Raw genomic sequence first — 24,848 nt, 5'->3', positions numbered from 1 at the left:
CCCGGCCTTTTTTTTTTTTTTTTTTTTTTTTTTTGAGTCTCACTCTGTCACCTAGGCTGGAGTACAGTGGCATGATCTCGGCTCACTGCAATCTCTAGCCTCCTGGGTTCAAGCAATTCTCCTGCCTCAGCCTCCTGAGTAGCTGGGAATACAGATGCCTGGCACCGCACCTGGCTAATTTTTGTATTTTTAGTAGAGATGGGGTTTCACCATCTTCACCAGGCTGGTCTTGAACACCTGACATCATGATCTGTCCACCTTGGCCTCCCAAAGTGCTGGGATTACAGGCATGAGCCACTGTGCCCAGCCCAAGGTTTGTGAATTTTATTTAATTTTTTCAGAAGATCAACTTTTTGTTTCACTATTTTTTTAATTTTTTTTAATTTTGATTTTTTTGTTTGTTTTGGTCTGATATTTATTATTTCTTTTCTTCACCCAATTGTGTGTTTGGTTTGCTTTTGCTGTTCTAGTTCTTAATTATGCAACATTAGGTTCTTCATTTGAGATTTTTTCTCTTTTTTGATATACGAACTTATAGCTACAAACTTACCTGGTAGAACTGCTTTTGCTGTATCTCACAGGTTTTGGTATGGTGTGTTCCCATTATTACTTGTGTCAAGAAATCTTTTAATTTTCTTTTAAAATCTTTTAATTTTCTTTTAAATTAATTTAATTTAAAATTAATCTTTCTTTTTAATTTTTTATTGACTCCCTGATCATTCAGGACCATACTGTTTAATTTTTTGTGTATTTGTACATGTTCCAGAATTCTGTCTGTCTACTTTCACTTCCTTGTGGTCAGAAATGATTCTTGATATTATTTAAATTTTCTGAATGTTTTAACACTTGTTTTGTGATCTAACATATCATCCTTGAGTATGACCCATGTCCTGAGGAAAATATTGTGTATTCTGCAGCCATTTGGTTAAATGTTCTGCAAATGTCTATTAAGTCCATTTCGTCTAAAGTGCAGATTATGTCTAATGTTTTTGCTGTTGTTGTTGTTGTTGTTGTTGTTGAATTTCTGTCTGGATGATCTGTCCAATGCTGAAAGTGGGGTTTTAAAGTCTCACATTATTATTGAACTGCAGCCTGTCTCTCTCTTTAGTTCTAATAATATTTGCTTTATATAGTTGAGTGTTCCAGTATTGGGTGCATATATATTTAAAATTGTTGTATACATCCATTTGTTGAATTGCTCCATTTATTATTATATAGTGACTGTCTTTGTCTCATATTATACATTTTGTTTTGAAATATATTTTGTATGATATAAGCATAAGGACTCCCGCTGTACTTTTTTGATGTAAGTTTAGTGACTCCTGCTAGTCTTTTTTATTTCCGTTGGCATGGAACAATTGTTCATCTGTATATTTCAGTCTATGTCTGTCTTTGTAAGTGAAATATGTTTCTTGTAGGCAATAGATCAATAAGTCTTGTTTGTTTGTCCACTCAGCCACTCTATGTCTTTTGATTGGAGAGTTTAGTCTATATTTATTCAATATTATTATCATGATATTATATGATAATAATTTTCCCCTGCCATTTTGTTATTTGTTTTCTAACTGCTTTGTAGTCTTCACTTTCTTTTTTCTTTCCTTTCCTTTCCATCTTCTTTTTTTTTTTTTTTTGCCAGAGAAAACATAATTTCTTTTATTTTTTCCCTTTGCATCATTAAGAGATTTATTATCTTCTATTTATTTTCAGCACTTCTCTTCATTTCTGGGAAGTCAGACCTACCTAAATCATTATTGCATCTGAACAGAGTTTTACAGGCAAATTTCCAGTAATGGGCTCAAATAATAGGTTCTAATTGATATTTCATAATGGTCCTCCTTTATGTGTTCTTTAGTGAAGATTATTTTCTCAGGTGATTTAATTTAGCTTCTTCCTTTTTACATTTTCTGTCTCCATTGTGTATCTTTTGGTTTGAAGTTACTATGAAGCTTGCAAACATTATTGTATAATCCACTATTTTAACTTGAAAACAACTTAACACTCTTTACATGAAAAACAAACAAGCGGAAAGAAAACTATTATAAACTATATGCCTTAACTCTATAAACCTGCTTTTTAAATTTTTGTTTTTTTTCTATTTGTATCTCCTTTTACTGACTCTCTCTTAAAATGTTGTTCTAGTTGTTACTTTTGACTTGCTCATCATTTACTCTTCATACTTAGGATAAGAGTAGTTTACACACCACAGTTACAGTGTTATATTATTCTGGTTTTTTTTTTCTGTGTACTTACTATTATCAATGAGTTTTGTGCCTTCAGGTGATTACTTATTGCTCATTGATGTCCTTTTCTTTCTTATTGAAGCACTCCCTTTAGCATTTTCTATAAGATTGGTCTGCTGTTGATGAAAACCCTCAGCTTTTGTTTGTCCGGAAAATGCTTGTTACCAGATACTCCACTCTAGAATAAAAGATTTTTGTTGTTGTTGTTGTTGGTTTTTTTTTGGTTTTTGTTTTTTACTTTTCAGCTCTTTAAATATGTAATACCACTCTTTCCTAGCTGGTAAGATTTCCACTAAGAAGTAGGCTGCCAGATGTATTGGAGCTCCATTGTACATTGTTTGTTTCTTTTATCTTGCTGCTTTTAGGATCTTTTCTTTATCCTTGACCTTTGGGAGTTTGACTGTTGATTGTCTTGGAGTAGTCTTGTTTGGATTAAGTGTGCCTGGTGTTCTATAACCTTCTTGTACTTGAACATAAATATCTTTATCTAGGTCAGAAGTTCTCTGTTGTCATCTCTTTGAATAAACTTTCTATCATAATTTCTCTCTCTACTTTCTCTCTATGACCATTACTTCTTAGATTTGTCTTTTTGAGGTTATATCTCACCATGTAAAACACCTAACAGAAGATGAATTAGAGGCATAGCTAAGAAGGCCAACTAGAAGCAGCTATTGTGTGTTGGTCTAATAGAGAGGAATGGAAGGAGCAAGTAAATACAGCACCTTAAACGGAAACATTCAGGTACTCATGTTGGTACTAATCAAAGAAACTACTTGACCCATGAAAAATGAAGTAAAAGCAAGGCAGGATGGCCACCCACCTAGGAGTGACACAGAGCCAAGAGAACTTCCCCTGCCCAGGGAAGCCATGGTGAATGTGCGTCCCTGGGAACCCATGCTTCTCCAATAGATCTTTATAACCCTTGGGTCAGGAGATCCCTTTGTGAACCCACTCCACCAGGGCCTTCAGTCTGACAGAATGATGTGGAGTCTCAGAAGAGCAGCTCCTCAAGCATGTGCAGAGACCGAGGAGCCTTAGATACTCTGGCATTATGAGCTTCCCAGCAAAAGTAGTTGCAACTCTGGCAAAGTGGGGTGTTACACCCCTATGCATAGCCCTAGGAAAGAGGTTGAATTCAGGGGGCTGAGCAGTGACAGCCTGTGGGCTCTACTTCCGTGGCACCACAAATGATAAAACCCACTGGTTTGAAATTCCAGCCAGTCACCTGTAGCAGTGTTGTGCCTCCCTGGGATGGAGATCCCAGGAGGATAGGCACACTGACATCTTTCATGTCAGGGCAATGTAGCCATTCTAGCCTTTGGGCTTTGGAAAGTTCAAACTGACTGGAAGTGAAAGGGATCCCCCAACACAACAGAGGTGCTCTATGAAAATGTGGCCAGACTGTTTTTTAAAGTGGGTACCCAATCCTGTTTCTCCTCACTGAGCAGAACCTCCCAACCAGGGTCTCCAGCCACACCTGCCAGTGATTTCTAGCTGACATAGTTTTGAAGCCTCCCTGGGATGAAGTTCCCAGAGAGAGGGGTGAGCCACCATTTTTGCTATTTGGGTGACTTAGTTGTTCCAGCGTTTGGGCATTGGAAAGTTCAAGCCAACCAGGGGTGGAAACAGTACCCCGTACAGCCTAGCTGCTCTATCAGAATGTGTCCAGGCTACTTCTTTAAGCAAGTGCCTGTTCCCTTTCCTCCTCCCTGGTCAGTACCTTCCAACCAAGGCCTCCAGCCACCCCTCCTGGTGTTCCCCAGCTGACAAAGATTTGAAAAGTCCCTGAGAGAGATCCCCCACAGGGAGGAATGGGCCACCATCTTTGCTCTTTGGGAAACTTAGCCTTTCAAGCCTTTGGGCTTTGGAGAGTCCAAGCCAACTGGGAGCAGAGGCAGTCCCTCAGCACAGCACAACTGCCCTATGAAAATGTGGCCAGACTGATGACTTAAGTAGGTCCTAAATCCCATTCGTCACCAGGTGGAACCTCCAAACTGGGGTTTCTGCCTACCCTAGCCAATGACTTTTGGCTGACAGAGGTTTTAGGGCCCCCTAGGATGGAGCTCCCATGGTGAGTGGCAGGCCCGACTGGTGGAGACCTCTAGTGAGGCAGCCCCTGTAGCTGTGCGTTAGCTGGCACATTCTCTTGCCATACAGCAAAATCCTCTAAGCCCACAGCACCTCCCCACATCACTTTGCTGGTGTTCATCTGCATGGGTGGGTTTTGTTTTACTTGTCCCACCAACATGCAAGAGTACAGCATGTGCCCCCACCCCTGCTGACTACCATTGCAGATGAAGCCTTGGTGGACACAGAGCCAGCAAGCCCTACCCCCACAAACACCCAAACCTTGCACTAAACCTGCACAGACAACAGAAGATCCTTGCACACCCTGAGTGATCACTCTTGCTCATGAGACACAGAGAAGGCACCCAGACCTGTGCTGACTAGCACCCCACCCCAAGCTAACACCACCTCCAGTGCAATCATGCACACAGTCCCCAGCAGAGGCCCCTGCTTCCCCCTCCAGCTGTTTTGCCTCTGCCACTGTGGTGAATGCCCACATGGAGGCAGGTGCCCTTGAATCCACCAGCGCTCAGTAAAAGTCTCCCAGAGTTAGAGCACACAGACTAGGAGTTGAGAGCTGAGTGTTGGCCCCCTAAAATCTCCCAGAAATGAAGCCAGTTAACCCACTTGATACCACAATCAAACCTTCAAGGACATCAAATAGGACAATAGGAAAAAAAAAATCGAATGGTCAGCAACCTCAAAGACTGATTGCAGATAAGCCCACAAGGTAAGAAAGAATCAGTACAAGAACACTGAATACTCAAAAAGCCAAAGTGCCTTCTTTCCTCCAAATGACCACATCCCTTCCCCAGCAAGGATTTGGAACTGAGCTGAGGCTGAGATGGCTGAAATGAAAGAAGTAGAATTCAAAATATGGATAGGAACAAAGTTAATGGAACTACAGAAGGGCATTGAAACCCAATGCAGGCCGGGCATGGTGGCTCATGCCTATACTCCCAGCACTTTGGGAGGCTGAGGCAGGTGGATCACAAGGTTGGGAGATTGAGACCAGTCTGGCTAACATGGTGAAACCCTATCTCTACTAAAAATAGAAAAAATTACCCTCACGTGGTGGTGGACACCTGTAGTCCCAGCTATTCAGGAGGCTGAGGCAGGAGAATGGCGTGAACCTGGGAGGTGGAGTGTGCAGTGAGCCAAGATCACACCACTGCACTCCAGTCTGGGCAACAGAGTGAGGCTCTGTCTCAAAATAAATAAATAAATAAATAAATAAATAAATAAATAAATCCCAATGTAAGGAAGGTAAAGATCATGATAAAACATTGCAGGAGATGACAGGGAAAGAAAGATAGCCAGTATAGACCTGATAGAGCAGAAAAACACACTTTAAAAATTTCATAATGCATAATTAATAGAAGAATAGACCAAGTAGAAGTAAGAATCTCAGAGTTTGAAGATTGGATTTCTGAAATAAGACAAGAAGACAATAATAGAGAGAAAAAATAAATAAAACGAATGAACAAAGCCTCAGAGAAATATGGGGTCATGTAAACAGACCAAATATACAGCTCATTGGTGTTCCTGATAAAGATAGGAAGAGTTAAACCAACTTGAAAAACATATTTCAGGATGTCATCCGTAAGAATGTCTCAACCTAGCTAGAGAGGCCAACATTCACATTCAGGACAGGCAGAGAAACTCAGTAAGATATTTCACAAGATCATGCCCAAGACATATAAATATTAGATTCTCCAAGGTGGAAATAAAAGAAAAAAAATTTTAAAGGCAGCTAGAGAGAAAGGTCAGGAAACTACAAAGGGAAGCCCATCAGACTAACAGTGGACCTCTCAGTTGAAACCCCAAAAGTCAGAAGAGATTTGGGGCTAATATTCAGCATTCTTAAAGAGAAGAAATTGTTATCTAGAATTTCCTTTCTGGCCAAGCTAAGCATAAACAAAGGAGAAATAAGATGTTTTTCAGACAAGCAAACGCTGAGGGAATTCATTATCTGCAAACCTTCCTTACAAGAGCTAGTAGAGGAAGTACTAAAAATGAAAAGGAAAGACCATTACCAGCCACTACAAAAACACACTAAAGTACACAGACCAGTGACACTATAAAACAACCACAAAAATAAGTCTGCAAAATAATCAGCTAACATCATGATGATAGGATCAAATCCACATATATCCATACCATTTTTCAATGTAAATGGGCTAAATGCCCAAATTAAAATAAACAGAGTGGCAAGCTGGCTAAAGAACCAAGACCCATTGGTATGCTGTCTTCAAGAGACCCATCTCACATGCAATGACATACGTAGGCTCAAAATAAAGGTATGAAGAAAAATTTACCAAGGAAATGGATAAAAGCAAAAAGCAGAAGTTGAAATCTTAGTTGCTGACAAAACAGACAGTTCAAAAAAGAGAAAGAAGGGCTTTACATAATGGCACAGGGCTCAATTCCATAAGAAAAGCTAACTATCCTGAATAAATAGGCACCTAACTCAGGAGCACCCAGATTTGTAAAGCAAGTTTTTAGAGACCTTCGAAGAAACTTAGACTCCCACATGACATTAGTGAGAGACTATGATACCCCACTGACAATATTGGACAGATCATGGAGATAGAAAATTAACAAACATATTCAGGACCTGAACACAGTAGTAGATCAAGTGGACTTGATAGATATCTACAAAACTCCACCTAAAAACAGCAGAATATACATTCTTCTCATTGCTAGATGGCACATACTCTAAAATTGATTATATATTCATAAGTAAAATACTGCTCAACAAATGCAAAAAAATAAAAAAAAATTATAGCAAACAGTCTCCTGGACCACAGCACAATTAAATTAAAAATCAAGACTAAGAAATTCACTCAAAACCATACAATTACATGGAAATGGAATATGAGCACATGAATCTGCTTCTGAGTTAATTTCAGGTAAATACTTAAAGCAGAAATGAAGAAGTTATTTGAAAGTAATGAGAGGATAGATAAAACATGCCAGAATCTCTGGGACACAGCTAAGGCACTGTTAAGAGAGAAATTTATAGCACCAAATGCCCACATCAAAAGGTTAGAAACATCTCAAGTTAGTAACCTAACATCACAACTAAAGGAACTAGAGAACCAACAGAAAACAAACCCCAGAGATAGCAGAGGACAATAAATAACCAAAATCAGAGCTGAACTGAAGGAGATAGAGACACATACAAAATAAAAGCACAATAAAAAGGTCAATGAATTCAGGAACTTGTTTTTTGAAAAAAATAATAAAATAGACAGATCTCTAGTTAGACTAATAAATAAGAAAAGAGAAAATTCAAATAAATACAATCAGAAACAAGGGGCATAATCCCACTGACCCCACAGAAATACAAATAACTATCAGACAGTATTATGAACGCCTCTATGCACGTAAACTAGAAAATCTAGAAAAAAAATGAATAAATTCCTGGACAGATACAACCTTCCAAGACCGAATCAGGAAGAAGTTGAATCCCCAAACAGACAAATAATAAGCTCTAAATTTGAGGCAGTGATAAATACTATACCAACAAAAAAAGCCCAGGACCAGTGGGATTCATAGCTGAATTCTACCAGGTGTACAAAGAAGAGCTTGTACCATTCCTACTGAAACTGTTTCAAAAAATTGAGGAGTAGTGACTCCACTCTACCTCATTCTGTGAGGCCAAAATCATCCTGACATCAGAACCTGACAGAGATACAGTGAAAAAGGAAAACTTCAGACCAATATCCTTGATGAAATTGATGCAAAAAAATTTCACTACACAATACTGGCAAACCAAATTCAGCAGCACATCAAAAAGATTATCTACCTATTATCAAATAGGTTTTATCCCTGGGATGCAAGGGTGGTTCAATATATACAAATCAGCAAATGTGATTCATCATATAAACAGAACTAAAGACGAAAAACACAAAATTATCTCAATAGGTGCAGAAAAAGCTTTTGATAAAATTCAATGCTTCTTCATGTTTGAAACTCTCAGTAAACTAGATATTGAAGAAACAAACCTCATAATAATAAGAGCCATCTATAACAAACCCACAGCCAACATCATACTGAATGGACAAAACCTAAAACCTTTAAAACCGGCACAAGACAGGGATGCCCTCTGTCACCGCCCCTATTCAACATAGTATTGGAAGTCCTGGCCAGAACAGTCAGGTAAGAGAAAGAAATAAATGGCATCCACATAGGAAGAGAGGAAGTCAGACTATCCCTGGTTGCAGACCACATTATCCTGTATTTAGCAAACCTCATAGTCTCAGCTCAAAAGCTCCCTGATTCACCAAACAACTTCAGCAAAGTCTCAAGATAAAAAATTAATATTCAAAAATCACCAGCATTCTATACTTCAAGAACACTCAAGCCAAGAGCCAAATTGGAAAGAAACTCTCATTCATAATTGCCACAAAATGAATAAAGTATCTAGGAATACAGCTAACTAGGGAGGTGAAAGATCTCTACAAGGAGAATTATAAACTACTGCTTAAATAAATCAGAGATGACACAAACAAATGAAAAAAACAGTTCATGCTCATGGATAGGAAGAATTAGTAACATTAAAATGGCCATAATTCCCAAAGCAATTCATAGATCTAATGCTATTCCTATTAAACTACCATGAGATTCTTCAGAGTAGTCGAAAAAAAATTTAAAAATTTGCAGGGAACGAAAAAGAGCCTGAATAGCAAAGGCAATCCTAAGCAATAAGAGCAAAGCTAGAGGCATCACCCTAACTGACTTCAAACTAATCTTCAGGACTATAGAAACCAAAACAGCATAGTAGTACTATGAAAACAGACACATAGACCAATGGAACAGAATAGAGAACCCAGAAATAAGACCACAAACCTATAACTATTTGATTTTCAACACACCCGATAAAAACAATCACTGGGAAAAGTATTCCCTATTCAATAACTGGTGCTGGGATAACTAGATAGCCATAGGCAGAAGATTAAATTGGACTCCTTCATTACACCATATACAAAAATTAACTCGAGATGGACTGAAGACTCAAATGTGAAACTCAAAACTATAAAAACCCTGAAAGACAACCTATGCAAAGCCATTCAAGCCATAGGCACTGGCAACAATTTCATGATGAAGATGTCAAAAGCAGTTGCAAAAAACCCCAAAAATTAACAAATGTGATGTAATTAAACTAAAGAGCTTTTGCACAGAAAAACAAACCATCAACAGAGTAAATAGACAACCTACAGATTGAGAGAAGTTTTTGCAAACTATGCATCTGACAAATATCCAGGATCTATAAGGAACTTTAGCAAATTTACAAGAAAAAAACAAAGAACCCATGAAAAAGGGGGCAAAGGACATAAACTTTTCAAAGAAAGACATACCTGCAGCCAACATTCACCTGAAAAAAAATCTCAACATCACTGATCATTAGAGAAATGTAAATCAGAACCACAATGAGATACCATCTCATACCAGTCAGAATGGCTATTATTAAAAAGTCAAAAAACAACAGATGCTGGCAAGGTTGTGGAATAAAAGGAATGCTTTTACACTGTTGCTGGGAGTATAAATTAGTTCAACCATTGTGGAAGACAATGTGGCAATTCCTCAAAGATATAAAGACAGAAGTGCTATTTAACATGGTAATCCCATTAGTGAGTATATACCCAAATGAATATAAATTGTTCTATTTTCAAGATGAATGCAAGCTTATGTTAATTGCAATAATATTCACCATAGGAAAGACATGAAATCAACCTAAATGCCCATCAGTTACAGACTGGATAAAGAAAATGTGGTACATATACACAATGGAATAATATGCAGCCATAAAAAAAGAACAAGATCATATCATTTGCACGGACATGGATGGATGTGGAGGCCATCATCTTATCCAACCAATGCAGAAACAGAAAACCAAATACCACATGTTCTCACTTATAAGCGAGAGCTAATTGATGAGAACACATAGACAGATAGAGGGGAACAGCACCCACTGGGACCTATGAGAGTGGAGGGTTGGAGGATGGAGAAGATGGGGAAAAATAACTAATGAGAACTAGGCTTCATACTGGAGTGACAAAATAATCTGTACAACAAACTCCCATGGCACAAGTTTACCTATGTAATAAACCTACACATGTACCCCGAACTTAAAATAAAAGTTATAAAAAGAGGAATTAAGGACATAAATGTAAGACTCAAAACTGTAAGCCTACTACAAGAAAACAGGTGAAAAGCTTCAGGGGATTGGTCCAGGCAAAGATTTTATGGTTAATGTCTCAAAAGCAGAGGCAACAATAAAAGACAAATGAAACTATATTAAACTAAAATGCTCCTGCATAGCAAAAGAAAGAATCAATAGAATGAATAGATAATCTGTTGGATACAAGAAAATATTTGCAAACTAGTCATTTAAGAAGACACTAGTATCCTGAAAACACAAGAACCTCAAACAACTCAACAAAATATACCTTCACCAAAAATGAGCAAAGGACATGAGTAGACATCTCTGAAAAGAAGAAATACGGATGGTCAATAAGCATATGAAACCCATCATCACCATTCATCAGTAAAATGCAACATAAAACCACAATGAGATATTATCTTACACAAATCAGAATGGCTATTGTTTATAAAACAAAAAATAACAGATGTTACTAAGGTTGAGAAACAAGGGGAATGCTTATACACTGCTAGTGGAAATGTAAATCAGTACAACCTCTATGAAAAAGAGTATGGAGATTTCTATAAGACCTAAAGTGGAACCACCATTTGATCTAGCACTCCTACTATTGGGTAGCTACCTAAAGACAACAAAATCATTATATTTAAAAGATAACCTGCACTTGTCTGTCTATCACAGCATTATTTGCAATAGCAAAAATATGGAATCAAGCTAAGCGCCTATCAATGGATGATTAGATAAAGGAATTGTTATATATATATATACTATATATATATATAATAGTTATATGTGTATATATATACACTATTCGTCCATATAAAATAATTAAACTACGTCTCCTGCAGAGGCACGATGGAACTCAAAGTCACTATGCTAAATGTGAAATAAGTGAGGCACAGACAAATATTGCATGTTTTCACCTATTTGTGTGAGCTTAAAGAGTTGATTTCCTAGAGGTAGAAAGTAAAATAATAGATGTCAGAGTCTGGGAAAGGTTTGTATGTGGTGTGGGGGACAAAGAGAAATTGGTCAATTAGCACAAATATACAGTAAACTAAAGGGAATATGTTTTAATATTCAAGAGCAGAGTAGGGTGACTATAGTTAACAGCACATGTATTTATTTTAAAACAGCTAGAAGAGCTATTGATAGTTAAGTGTCTTGAGGAAGTCTCATTTGCTTTAAATCTGCTTGGTGTTCTATAACTTTCTCGTGCTTCGATACTGATATCTTTCTCTAGGCTTCAGAAGTTCTCTGTTATTTTCCCTATGAATAAAATTTCTCTCTCTTCTCTTTAAGGCCAGTAACTCTCAGATTTGCCATTTTGAGACTTTTTTCTTTTTTCTTTTTTTTTCTTTTTCTTTTTTTTTTTTTTTGAGATGGACTCTCGTTCTATCGCCAGACTGGCTGGAGTGCAGTGGCGTGATCTCGGCTCACTGCAATCTCCACCTCCCAGGTTCAAGTGATTCTCCTGCTTCAGCCTACTGAGTAGCTGGGACTATAGACACACGTCAGCATGTCCAGCTAATTGTTGTATTTTTAGTAGAGACGGGGTTTCACCATGTTAACCAGGATAGTCTCGATCTCTTGACCTCGTGATCCACCTGCCTTTGAGGCTATATTTTAGATCTTGTATGGATGCTTATTTTTATCTTATCCCTTTTTCTTTTGTCTCCTCTCTCTCTCTCTCTCTCTCTATATATATATATATATGGTCTTCAAGCTCACTAATTCTTTCTTCTGATTGCTCAATTCTCTTGGTAGGATACTAATACATTCTTCCATATGCCAATTTCATTTTCTCCTCCAGAATTTCTGCTTAAATACTTAAAACATTATTTCAACTTCTTCATTAACTTTGATAAAATTCCAAAATTTTTTTCTGTGTTATCTTGGATGTTGAGAGCTTCCACAAAGAAGCTATTTTAAATTCTCTGTCTGAAAGGTCACATTTCTCTGTCTTTCCAGAATGGGTCACTGGTGCCTTATTTAGTTCACTTGGTGAGGTCATGTTTTCCTGGATGGTCTTAATTCTTGTGGATGTTTTTAAGTGTCTGGGCATTGAAGAGCTACTTACTTATTCTAGTCTTCACAGTCTGAGCTTTTTTGAACCTGTCCTTCTTAGAAAGGCTTTTCAGGTATTCAAAGGAACTTCGGTGTTGTGATCTAAGTTTTGGTCACTGAAGACATCTGCATCGGAAGGCACCACAAGTCCAGTAATACTTCTGTTCTTGCAGACTCATAGAGATTTTGTGGTCAATCATTGAACTGATTTAAACTGGAGCTATTGACAATACAGTGGAATGGGGAATACCCTCTGTTCTCTAATAAACTTTCTGGCTGAACTTGTTGAATTCCTCAAGTCTTAAGTTCTCTTGGATGGAGTCTGGCTACCAGATGTCAGAGAAACAAAAGAATAATACAATCTTATAATGGTAATAAGAGCTATTAGTTTTTTAGAATACACCAAGGTACTGTACATCAGAATAAATAACACCTCTAGAACTTACAGCTAAACTCTCACCTTATCTCCCTTGTTCTGTTTTACTGTTACCCCTTAAGATTTGTCTCAGGCCCCACCTCCTCCAAGGATCCTTTTCTAATCTTATCTATGTGAGTTAGGACCACTCTAGCCTTTGTACATATCTCAGTTATAACATTAACCCCATGTCTTGTCATTATTAGTTTAATTTTGTCTCACCCACTATATTTTGTGTTCTTGTGAATAGCAAAAATGTCTTATTTATTCAACGACCCTGGCACAGATGTGCTCAGTAAATACCTGTTACATGAAAGGTAATATATACATACATACATACATACATGGAGCTTCATTTTTATCTTTATACACATTCCTTAAGAAAAGTAACAGAAATTATATTTTCCTAGGACAATGAGTCTCAAACCTCACAGTGCATTAGAGCACCTGAGGTTACTTAGTAAACCTGGGCCCATTTGACTCGGGCCAGGGGAACTTGAATCTGAGGTGTGTTACTTCTGGTAACAGATGAATCTCTAGCTCTCATTGACAGTTCTCATTCCATTCAAAAAATATATAAGGCAATAAGAACCAGTCAAAATATTGTTCCTGGTTCCATGTGGACAAGTTAGGTGGAGGGTGGGGTGGAGGTGGAGCATCTTGTAGATAGGCTGATTATGAAAAGTGATACTACAATTAACCACTACCTGACAGGAAGCCTCTTCATACTCCCAATATGTTCTTTTCTGGAGAAAATAGTCTGGAAGAATTGGCTTACTATCTTTAAAGAATTGCAGGATTTCAGAGAATGAAAAGGACTACTATATTTTCCATTACACAGAGGGAGAAACTGAGGCACCAGGTGAGGGAATAATTTGTCTAAATTTACGCAGTTGCTCAGTGGTAAGGCTATTATTAAAACACAGGAATCCTAACTCCTGGTCCATTGTAATTTCCACTAGAAAACAAGTCTCTAATTGTGAATTATCAGGAACTATAAAATCATGGTATGTTGATTATTTTAAGTTTTTGGAGAAGGAATGCTTTCTCACACCTCTAAGCCCGCATCTCAAAGGGGAAATGTTATTCTTCACAGAAGATTCTTACTGTAGTGAAAGTAACCGGGGCATTGGGTCAGGGAGACCCGGATTTAAATGTTGTGTCAAATATTTAGTAACTATGTAAATATGGACAAGCTACATAACCTCTCTGAGCATTGGTTTCTTCATCTAAAAAATGGTGCTCATAATAACTCCCTCTCAGTGTCATTGTAAGGATTAAGTAAAATGATGTTTACAATGCACCTAACATAGTAACTGGCATATTTTAAACACTCAGTAAATGGTAGCTGTTATTGTATCCTAGGCTATGGTCTATTCTGTCTACCCAATCTAACAGCAGTTTTAGTATGCTGAAGGCACAAGAGTTCCTGGTGCCTGAGGAAAGATTACAACTCCTACTTTCCTCATCAGCATTGTATACTTCTTAAGAAATGAGAAACATCCCAACTCATTTCTACACCAACCCAATGTGGATCTGTTTGCTACTGAAGAACACAGCTCCTCCTCAGAGAACTGGAAGGACTGAAGAGTTGGAAATAAGTCACTGGAATAAAAAATATTTATAATCCCTTGATTTAGCCTAAGAAAGAAAAGGTCAAGCAGTGACATCATAACATACCAGTGTAAATATTTAGGATGCAGTGAAATGCTCTTCCCCGAGTCCTAAGAGAGGAAAATAGTCAGTAAGAACAGTGAAAACAACCTGGTAATTGACCCAGAAAACTTACATTTGAGGCCTGGAGCTGTCTCTTATGAGCTGTGTAATTTTTGGCAAATCACTGTATCCCAAGGGGTCTTGGTTAACCTCATTTTTCAAATGTAGAGACTGGACTAAATAGCAATAATAATCAATTACATCTGTGTAGCTCTTTATGGATTGAAAAGCTTCTCATATAATACTAACAGCCCCTTCTAGTTCTAACTTTCGAAGACCTGAAAAAGAAATGATGCTAATTGAGAACAAGAGGAAACAAGATGCATGCAAGGAAGGCATTCAAAGTGTGGAGGTTATTGGATTAATCAAAGGAAGCTATAGAATCACTTTTTGACAGGATCTTTGTGAGCAGAATGAAGACATGTAGGTATGAATACTCAAAGGGAATCATGCTCTTAGGTAAGTGGTAGCAGATTCTTTTCGCCAAAAGACTACATGATTCTACAACTTTTCTTAAAGTTTAAGGTAAAAAGGTCCAAGGACTGAGAAGAAGGAGATTGCCCAGATAGTGAGAGTAAAGGCAAGTAAGCAAGCTGAACTGAAACATGTCATTTCCCCAATTCTGTCATCCTCTGAAGTCTGGCCACTACCAGAGAAAATGTCAGCAGGAGACTGACCCTCGGGCCTTTTTCACAAGTAAACAAGAGAAGCTTTCTCAACAGAACCAAACTCCATGCCCTTGAGAAGCATGATCTGGTGGTGAGCGAACCTCTTTTTACACACGCTCTTGTCTTTCTCAACTCCTCCTCTTAACAGTGCTGGCCAGGCCTGAGGAATGAGAAGCAGCAGCTGGAATAGCCAGCAGAGTCTTGTGCATCAGAACTAGGCCAGGCCTCAGAGGACTGCTGCAGAAGACTTTTCATCCATTTGTGACCTGGGCTGGGAGGGCATTAGTTGGCCAGGAGAAGCAGAATATAGCCCAAGGACTAAGCTTCATTTCCTTTCTCCCTTACTAACCTGACTGCTTTCTACTTGCTTGTTTATGGTTCTGCTGAAAGACCTAAGGCAGCAGCAAATGATAAATGAAAAGATGTGTTCATCTTGGCCTCAGCATTCCTAGGAATGTTTTCAGCAGAGTCTGCCAGAGGGATGTTCCAGTGCTGCAACCGAAGCCTGACGTGGAGCTCTAGAGAGGAAAAAGGGAGCCAGCTCAAACTGGGGTCTACCTTACTTGTCAGCTTTCTTATTTGAAAATGAAGATTCAAATCCCAAACTTTCAGGGTTAGCAGAAGGATTCAGTAGAACAACAACAACAACAAAATGTAAATAAAATTCCTGTACTTGTCATGATAGAGGCTCAACAAATGCTTGTTCTGTTCTCTAATCAAGGGACCTAGGTGATCATTCTGAATGGCTTCCAAGACAGAGAGAGAGACAGTGATTTATTTGCCAGGGCACTGACTTTGAAGTCAGACATCCTGAAAATTGTTCCTAGAACAATGCCTGGTACCTAATAAGTGTGTAATAAGTATATGGGGCTTACTGACTTACATTCTGCTGTTAATTTATTGTGTGAACCTTGGGCAAGTCACTTACTCTCTCTGGGCTTCAATTGTCCTATTTGTAAAATGATATGACAATATTTCCTGCTAAGCTTACCCTACAAAGTTGTTGAGGGGCACATGACCTATGAGAGAATATATATGGATGTTCTGCGCACCTGTTAGAGATAATTAACATTTAGAGAGCCTAGGTGAAAGAAATTCCCCAAAGGATATAACTGCTTGCCTAGCTCATGTTATATGGAGGGAAGGGGAGGAGGAAGAAACAGTCAGGGAAAAGCCAGTCAATGTAGACTGATAGAGGACAATTGGACCTTATCAGGGGTTAAAAAGTACCCTGAAACAGAAGTACAGTATTCTTTTGCCTCCTGACGGGTTTTACCCAAGCATAAGAGGCAGTATAGCACAGTGGCAATAGCATATATTCTAGAACCAGATATTCTAGGTTCAAATCTATACTCAGTGACTTACATTATATATAACCCAGGGAAAATCACTAGATCTTTCAGTTTCTTCATCTGAATATGCAAGTGATGTACCCCATAGATTGTTATTAGGTTTAAAAGTTAATATGGGGAAATATGTTTAGACTAGTGCCTAGCACAGGGAAAGCACTATAGAAATTTAGTATTGGCTATTATTAGCATTATGTTGCAACGTCATCCTTTCTTAGAGTGTGCATGGGAATGCTGACCCTTTTTTTTAGCTTCTGATCTTCTGACCCATTGAAACCCCTTTTAATAAGCATTAATCCACAATGTTCAACTCCACCAATTTTGCAATGATTTCTAAGCCACTGCCTGTTTGGAGCTATAAAGCAAACAATTTCACAATCAAATCACTCACTCTTTCCTGACCTCTCTCCTCCTCTTCCAAGAATTAATATCGTAGTTAGTATTCAATGCAACTACCCAAACAAACCTCCCGGGAGGCTTTGAAACACCAACCAATGCACCTTTTACAAAAAATTACTCAGATTGTAATCAAAATGACAGAAAAGGAAATATTTCATCTTTTGCTGATTCCATTGTTCTTTCTCCTGCCTTGTAAAACTCCTTCTTTCTGCCTGCTTTCAAAATAACATGTGCCGTTCTCAGCAGAATGGAGAACAAGGTCAAAGAACAAGGAGACAGGAAAAGTTGAGGGCAATGCATCAAATCAGAGCTTGTTGGCCATATTACACGGTGACAAGATGATGGCCTATTTAAAAACAAACAAACAAACAAACAAACAAAAATCCTGCAATAAGCCTGTGATTGAACCCTGTTTCACAACTCACAATGCAAGACTGAGATCTGAATCACAGTAAGAGACTGAAACACGCTTTGAAAATCATCCTGTTGATGCGTCCTTACATCAACAGACAGAGAAACTGATGAACACAGAAAAGGCTCAATTATTAAAGGCAATTCTGGGATGATAAGGTTTTTTACATTTCACTCTTATGTACTGAGCCCCCATACTGTGCCAGGCACTGTGTTAGCTTTTTGATCTATTTTATTTCATGTTATTTTTAAGACATTCCTGTGAGGTAGGTACTACATTAAAAACAAAACAAAGCAAAACAATAGACACCATTTGTCGGATGTATAACTAAGACTCAAAGACCATGAGAGACATGCCTCAGGTTACCCATTCATCACCCAGATGGCCTTACTTCCAGAACAATATGCCCTCCACCAAACCATGATGTCTTAAGGAGTGAAGAATATTGAGGGTGGTGAACAGAGGAGCCTTTTTCAAGGGTGTCTGCAGCAGTCAATCTTCTAGATAGCCTCTGAAATTCACAGCTGCAAACTGCAACACTGGACAAAGTTGTCACTGCATCCTCGCTTATTTATTCGGGTCCACCAACCTGCCAGAACCATTTCCACGGATAGGATAACTCAAAATTTTACCCTGGTCCATGGGTTCTCAAAATATGTTCCAAGAACTGCCTGCATTAGAAAAACAAATTCCTGTCCACGGTCCACACCTACTGAATCTGAATCTGAATCTGAGGGAAGAGACACTGGAAATCTTTATGCTTAAAAAGCATGCCAAGTGCTCTAATGTACAATAAAGTGTGAGGCCCATTGTCTTAGAAAAATAATTCTTGCTACTTTTCCCAAGGAGTGAAGAGGAGAATGAAGATTTAATCATTTATTTATGTATGAAATATTTTCTGATGACATAAGCTGGTCTCTGTGAGTAAATAAAACATGATGCCTAATCTTAATAGCCTCATAGTCGAAGTAGATAAAATAAATAATGACAATATAGTGGGACAAGTGCTAGGACAGAAGTTTGTACAGAGGTCAAAGTGATAATCTTACGTAGATAGGATTAGAGAAAGTTTCCTAGAGAAAACTCCCTGAAACTCTCTTTAAAAATGAGTAGAAGGGAAACAAGACAAATAGACATGTGTTCTAAGCAGAAGGATCAGCTGTAAAGTTCTAAAGATGTTACTTAGTTTTATTGGATAATGTATTATACCTGGTATGCCAACAGCAACTGGTACCAATGATTGTTATTGTTCCTACTATTACCATATAGTCACTGACAGAAAGATCCCTGATCTGGCTAGAAATCAGGATACATGAGTTAGAGACCTTTGCTCTGCCACTTTGACACTATTTGACTTTAGGCAAAACATTTCTTCTCTCTTGTTCTTAATTTGTACATCTGTAAGACAGAAATTACTTCCTTAATTCAACAAATATATACTGAGGCCAGTCACAGTGACTCATGCCTGTAATCCCAGCACTTTGGGAGGCCGAGGTGGGTGGATTACTTGAGGTCAGAAGTTCGAGACCAGCCTACCCAACATGGTGAAACCCCGTCTCTATTAAAAATATAAAATAAATTAGCTAGGCATGGTGGTGCATGCCTGTAATCTCAGCTATTCTAGATGCTGAGGCAGGAGAATAGCTTGAATCTGGGAGGTGGAGGTTGCAGTGAGCCGAGATTGTGCCACTGCACTCTAGCCTGGGTGACAGAGTGAGACTCCATCTCAAAAAAAAAAAAAAAAAAAAAAAAAGAGTGTGTGTATATATATATTCACACACACACACACACACACACACACTGAATGCCTATTAAGTACCAGGCACTGTGCTAGGTGCTGGGGAAATAGTGATAAAGGCCAGTTGTGCTGAAGAAAAACACATTACAGCAATAAACTATGATGATTATTTTGAAGGAAGGTTATAGGAATAAATGCCAGTATATGGCAAGGGTCACAGTACTGCCTGCTTTGATGATCAAATGAGAAAATTCAATATGAAAATCCTCTAAAAGCCATTACTATACAAATAAAAATTATTCCTTTAGATATAGCTATTAGAAGTGTAGGGAGGCCATTGAATTACCATGTATTTCAACATTTTAACTCATGGACTTTATATGCATCACCATTCTAGCTTCTGGGTAGTTTCCACTTTCAGAAAATTTTGTCCAAATTTCCTTTTAATAAGTCTTTCAAATATCTTTCTTCAAACTACACACCTCCTTTCTATTGCCAACATCAGATTCATCGCTCTGCATAAATACTTTAAAGAAGTCCTGAAAACATGAGGACTATTTTTGTAGAGAATACAAATTAGCTCCAACCACTGGACCAGGGGTGGGACATTTTAAATATAATCCTCGTGTTCCTAAAGAAAATTCCTTCCCCTCCTAGGGCCTCAGTTTGCCTATCAATAAATGGGGATTGGGATTTCCTGCATGATGTCCTATTTCCTTTTTTTTTTTTTTTTGAGACAGAGTCTCACTCTGTTGCCCAGGCCGGAGTGCAGTGGCACGATCTCGGTTCACTGCAAGCTCTGCCTCCCAGGTTCATGCCATTCTCCTGCCTCAGCCTCCCGAGTAGCTGGGACTACAGGCACCAGCCACCATGCCCAGCTAATTTTTTGTATTTTTAGTAGAGATGGGGTTTCACGTCTTAGCCAGGATGGTCTCAATCTCCTGACCTCATGATCCCCCTGCCTTGGCCTCCCAAAGTGCTGGGATTACAGGCGTGAGCCACCACGCCCAGCCGTGATGTCCTATTTCTTTTTTTTTCTTTTTTTAAAATTTTTAGATAAAGCTTTAATTCTTTTTTATCTTTTTTTTTTTAATTTTTAGATAAAGCTTTAATTCTTATTCTTAATACCTCCTACTATATAGCACTTTGTTTTTCATTATATTTTATGTTCTGCGGTGCAGGTTTGTTACATATGTATACTTGTGCCATGTTGGTGTGCTGCACCCATTAACTCATCATTTACATTGGATATATCTCCTAATGCTATTCCTCCCCTCTCTCCCCACCCCACAACAGGCCCCAGTGTGTAATGTTCCCTTTCCTGTGTCCAAGTGATCTCATTGTTCAATTCCCACCTATGAGTGAGAACATGCGGTCTTTGGTTTTCTGTTCTTGTGGCAGTTTGCTGAGAATGATGGTTTCCAGCTGCATCCATGTCCCTACAAAGGACGCAAACTCATCCTTTTTTATGGCTGCATAGTATTCTATGGTGTACATGTGCCACATTTTCTTAATCCAGTCTGTCATTGAAGGACATTTCATTTGGTTCGAAGTCTTTGCTATTGTGAATAGTGCTGCAATAAGCATACGTGTGCATGTGTCTTTATAGCAGCATGATTTATAATCCTTTGGGTATATACCCAGTAATGGGATGGCTGGGTCAAATGGTATTTCTAGTTCTAGATCCTTGAGGAATCACCACACTGTCTTCCACAATGGTTGAACTAGTTTACAGTGCCACCAACAGTGTAACAGTGTTCCTATTTCTCCACATCTTCTCCAGCACCTGTTGTTTCCTGACTTTTTAATGATTTCCATTCTAACTGGTGTGAGATGATATCTCATCGTGGTTTTGATTTGCATTTCTCTGATGGCTAGTCATGATGTCCTATTTCTTACAACACTGCCATTTGGTGAAAGCCCTTCTGCCTCCTCTGCCATGGTAAATACCCAAAGATGACAGCTGCATGTATGAAAGGGTGAGGATAGACCCAGGTATTTGGGCCTAAAAGAAAACCTCAAGGAACCATGACACCCTGGACAAGTCAGTTCAACAAGGCTGAGTTTGCATGGCAAACCTGAGAACACAGCATAACAAAAACTACGATTGTTTGGTTTCACTCTATACTAAGTATGTCACAGAAACCCAAGCATGATTATCTTGTTTCATAGATGAGATTCAGGAGCAATTCATTCGTTCATTGATTTAATACCGATTTATTCAACATTTGCTTTGGTGCAAGCACTGTTTGGAGTTTTGAAAATATAACAGTGAATTGCTCAGAAAAGTCCCTGCTGTCATAAACATACAACAGAAACAGAAAATAAATAACTAAACACTTAAACAGATAATAAAATGTCAAATAGCAATAAACACTATGGAGAAAACAATGAAGTAATGAACACGAAGTAACGGGAAAGAGGCCAGGAATGAGTTAGATAATTTGGTTGAGGAAACCCTCTCTAAACAGGAGATGTTGAAGTTGAGACCTGAACATAGAAGACAAAGCCAGTCACGTTAAGAGTGCCAGAAAGGAGAAATTTTAAATGCAAAGATTTTGAGGTTGGATGAGTTTTTTGTGTTTCAAGAACACCAGTGTGTCTCAAGAACTCTCAGCAAAGGGGAGGATAGTATGGATTCAGAAAGACCTAAGCCATGCAGCACCTTGTGAGCTAATACAGACTGGATTTTATTACAAAAGCAATGGTAAGAAGATGCTGTATGGCTTTAAACCTAGAAGTGTTAGACTCTGAATTCCATTTGTAGAAAGTCACATAGCACATAAGAGGGAGAGCTAGAATTCAAATTCATGTCTGTCTGAACTTAAATATTCCCAAGCCCTGTCTCACACAGGAATTGTGCACCCTAAAAACCATACTTCAGTGGAGGTCCCCAAGCATAATGATTGATAGGCAGAGGATTAGGAGTAACAAACATACATTTTAGTCACCTAAATTAATAAGGCTTCTTGGACTACGTATTTGTGTGTTTTTGAGTGTGGAGAAGAAGAATCCTAGGAGGCTCTTAGTTTAAACAAAAGGGGCTGGGGAGACTAAGATTAGCATAAGGAGCAGTCTGAGAAGCAAGAATTAGTATTCGAATTCCCGGTCTATCCATCAATCACTAGCTATTTGACCTCAGGCAAGTCACTTGTCAGAAATTAAATGAAAGTAATAATGACTATCTACATCTCAGAGAACTCTGAGGATTACATGAGAAAATATACAATAAAAAATTTCAATACAGAGCTTTATATACAGTAGGTATTTTGTGTCTCTTAGCTACACTGAATTAAGACTATTTAGAACAAGAAGGAAGATAAGGCTGAAAGATAAGCTACAGATCAGTGAGTGTGCTTTTATTTCCATACCAATCAAATCTAGCCTCTTGCTGATATGCAAGCTTTTCAACACTCATCTTTCTAATAGGTCTAAGGCACTAGTTCAGGAGAAATGGTTCTCTTGCTTTGAATAGAGTCCCTCCCTGGCCATTTCTCTTCATATTAAAATAGGCAGAAGCTTTTCCTGGTTTTAAAATACAAAGATGCAGAGGATGGGTGGGATCCAAATGCCTGGGTAGTAATCCAGGTCGTGGTGACTTTGAGTAATAAAAATTACTATTTTTTTAATATCTACTCTGGATCCGGTGCTTTATATTCATTATTATTATTACATTTAATCCTTACAATTGCTGTATGAGGAGGCAAGGTAGGGATTCTTATTCAACAGATAAGGAAGCTGAGACTCAGGAAAAGAATGTGACTTACCCAAGGTCACTCATGTAGCAAGTGGCAGAGCTAGAGTTTGACTCCACTCTGCTTGGTCCCAAAGTTCATGTTTTTTTTTGTACTGGAATCACACTGTATCCTTTCACTCTTTCGGCTTCTAAGTGTGTGAACTTAGGCAAGTGATTTTGCCTCTCTGAATATTAATTATCTTATATCTACACTGAAGTTAGTAATTTATAATTCACAGGGTTATTATGAGGACTGGAAATAATATACATAAAGAGTTTCACATACTAGCTACTCAGAAAATTTTAGCTATATCATTAGTTATTATTAAATATTAACTGTTTATTTTCAACAGACATGATCAAAGTCTCATTCCACACTTACAATGACAGACAGGAAACCTACCAGAATCTTCTAACTCCCAGACATTTTTTTTCTAGATGGGAGATGTCAGGGTTATCTCAGGATAAGCTGGAACATCCAGCAGCAATTTCTGGATAATTTAGAGTAGGAGCAGAGCAAGAGCCAGAACCCCACGTAACAAAGTAGGTCATGATGAAGGCTGAGAAGCATGACTCCAGGCATTGACTGCACCCTGGCTGTGAGCTACCCTGTCACATGACCATTATACTAAAAATGCTAGCCTCCTTGCAGCACAGTAAACAGAAAGAAAAATGAGCTTCATTCTACATTCATCAAAGGATTCCTGGAAGGACAAAGGAGTAGTAGAGGATGGGGACCCATCTAGTGGTTGCCAATTACCAGACAATTCATAAGCAGCCTTGACTACGTGGTATGATGCTGGGATGAACAGACCTAGGAAAAAAAACTGGTCTGTTCTGATCCTACTTCACTACACTGCTAAAAATTCAGTATTCAGTGAAGGAAAGAAAAGCAGAGAATCGGAGGATCTAAATAGATTATTCAAAATCATTTAGGCCAATGGTATCCAAACCTGACTGTACAAGAATCATGGGGTCCAGACAAGACCGTGGCACATGAGAAGTGGAAGTTTTGAAAAAGCATCCCAGTTGATTTGGATGATCAGTAAGATTGAGAAGTCACTGAGGTAGTACTGAGGTGTTCACTACCCCCCTAAAAACGTAGAATGAAGAAATTTTCTTATAACAAACTTTCTTCATATTTGGAACCCTAATAAATTAAAGAGATATAAACACACAGAGAGAGCAGAATAGAGTTCAGAAGCTAGTTCATGCATATATGAGAATTTACTAGTGATGAAGGCAATATTCCAAATGAGTGTAAAGAAGGATGGATAGGCTATACAATAAATGATATTTGAACACTTACTTATTCTTTCATTAAAAAAAGTGAGACACTTACATTACAGCATACGCTAAAATGAATACTGTTGATTTTAAAAATAAGAATTTAGGGGGCGGAGCAAGATGGCCGAATAGGAACAGCTCCAGTCTCCAATTCCCAGCGCGAGCGACACAGAAGACCGGTGATTTCTGCATTTTCAACTGAGGTACTGGGTTCATCTCACTAGGGAGTGCCGGACAATCAGTGCTGGTCAGCTACTGCAGCCCGACCAGCAAGAGCTGAAGCAGGGCGAGGCATCCCCTCACCTGGGAAGCACAAGGGGGAAGGCAATCCCTTTTCCTAGCCAGGGGAACTGAGAAACACAACACCTGGAAAATCGGGTAACTCCCACCCCAATACTGCACTTTAAGCTAACGGGCACACCAGGAGATTATATCCCACACATGGCCGGAAGGATCCCACGCCCACGGAGCCTCCCTCATTGCTAGCACAGCAGTCTGCGATCTACCAGCAAGGCAGCAGCGAGGCTGGGGGAGGGGCGCCCGCCATTGCTGAGGCTTAAGTAGGTAAACAAAGCTGCTGGGAAGCTC

This window comes from Theropithecus gelada, chromosome X, assembly GCF_003255815.1.
Source record: "Theropithecus gelada isolate Dixy chromosome X, Tgel_1.0, whole genome shotgun sequence".
Lineage (NCBI taxonomy): Eukaryota > Metazoa > Chordata > Mammalia > Primates > Cercopithecidae > Theropithecus > Theropithecus gelada.
The sequence above is the reverse complement of the archived record's forward strand: the minus strand, read 5'-3'. Positions refer to the sequence as shown.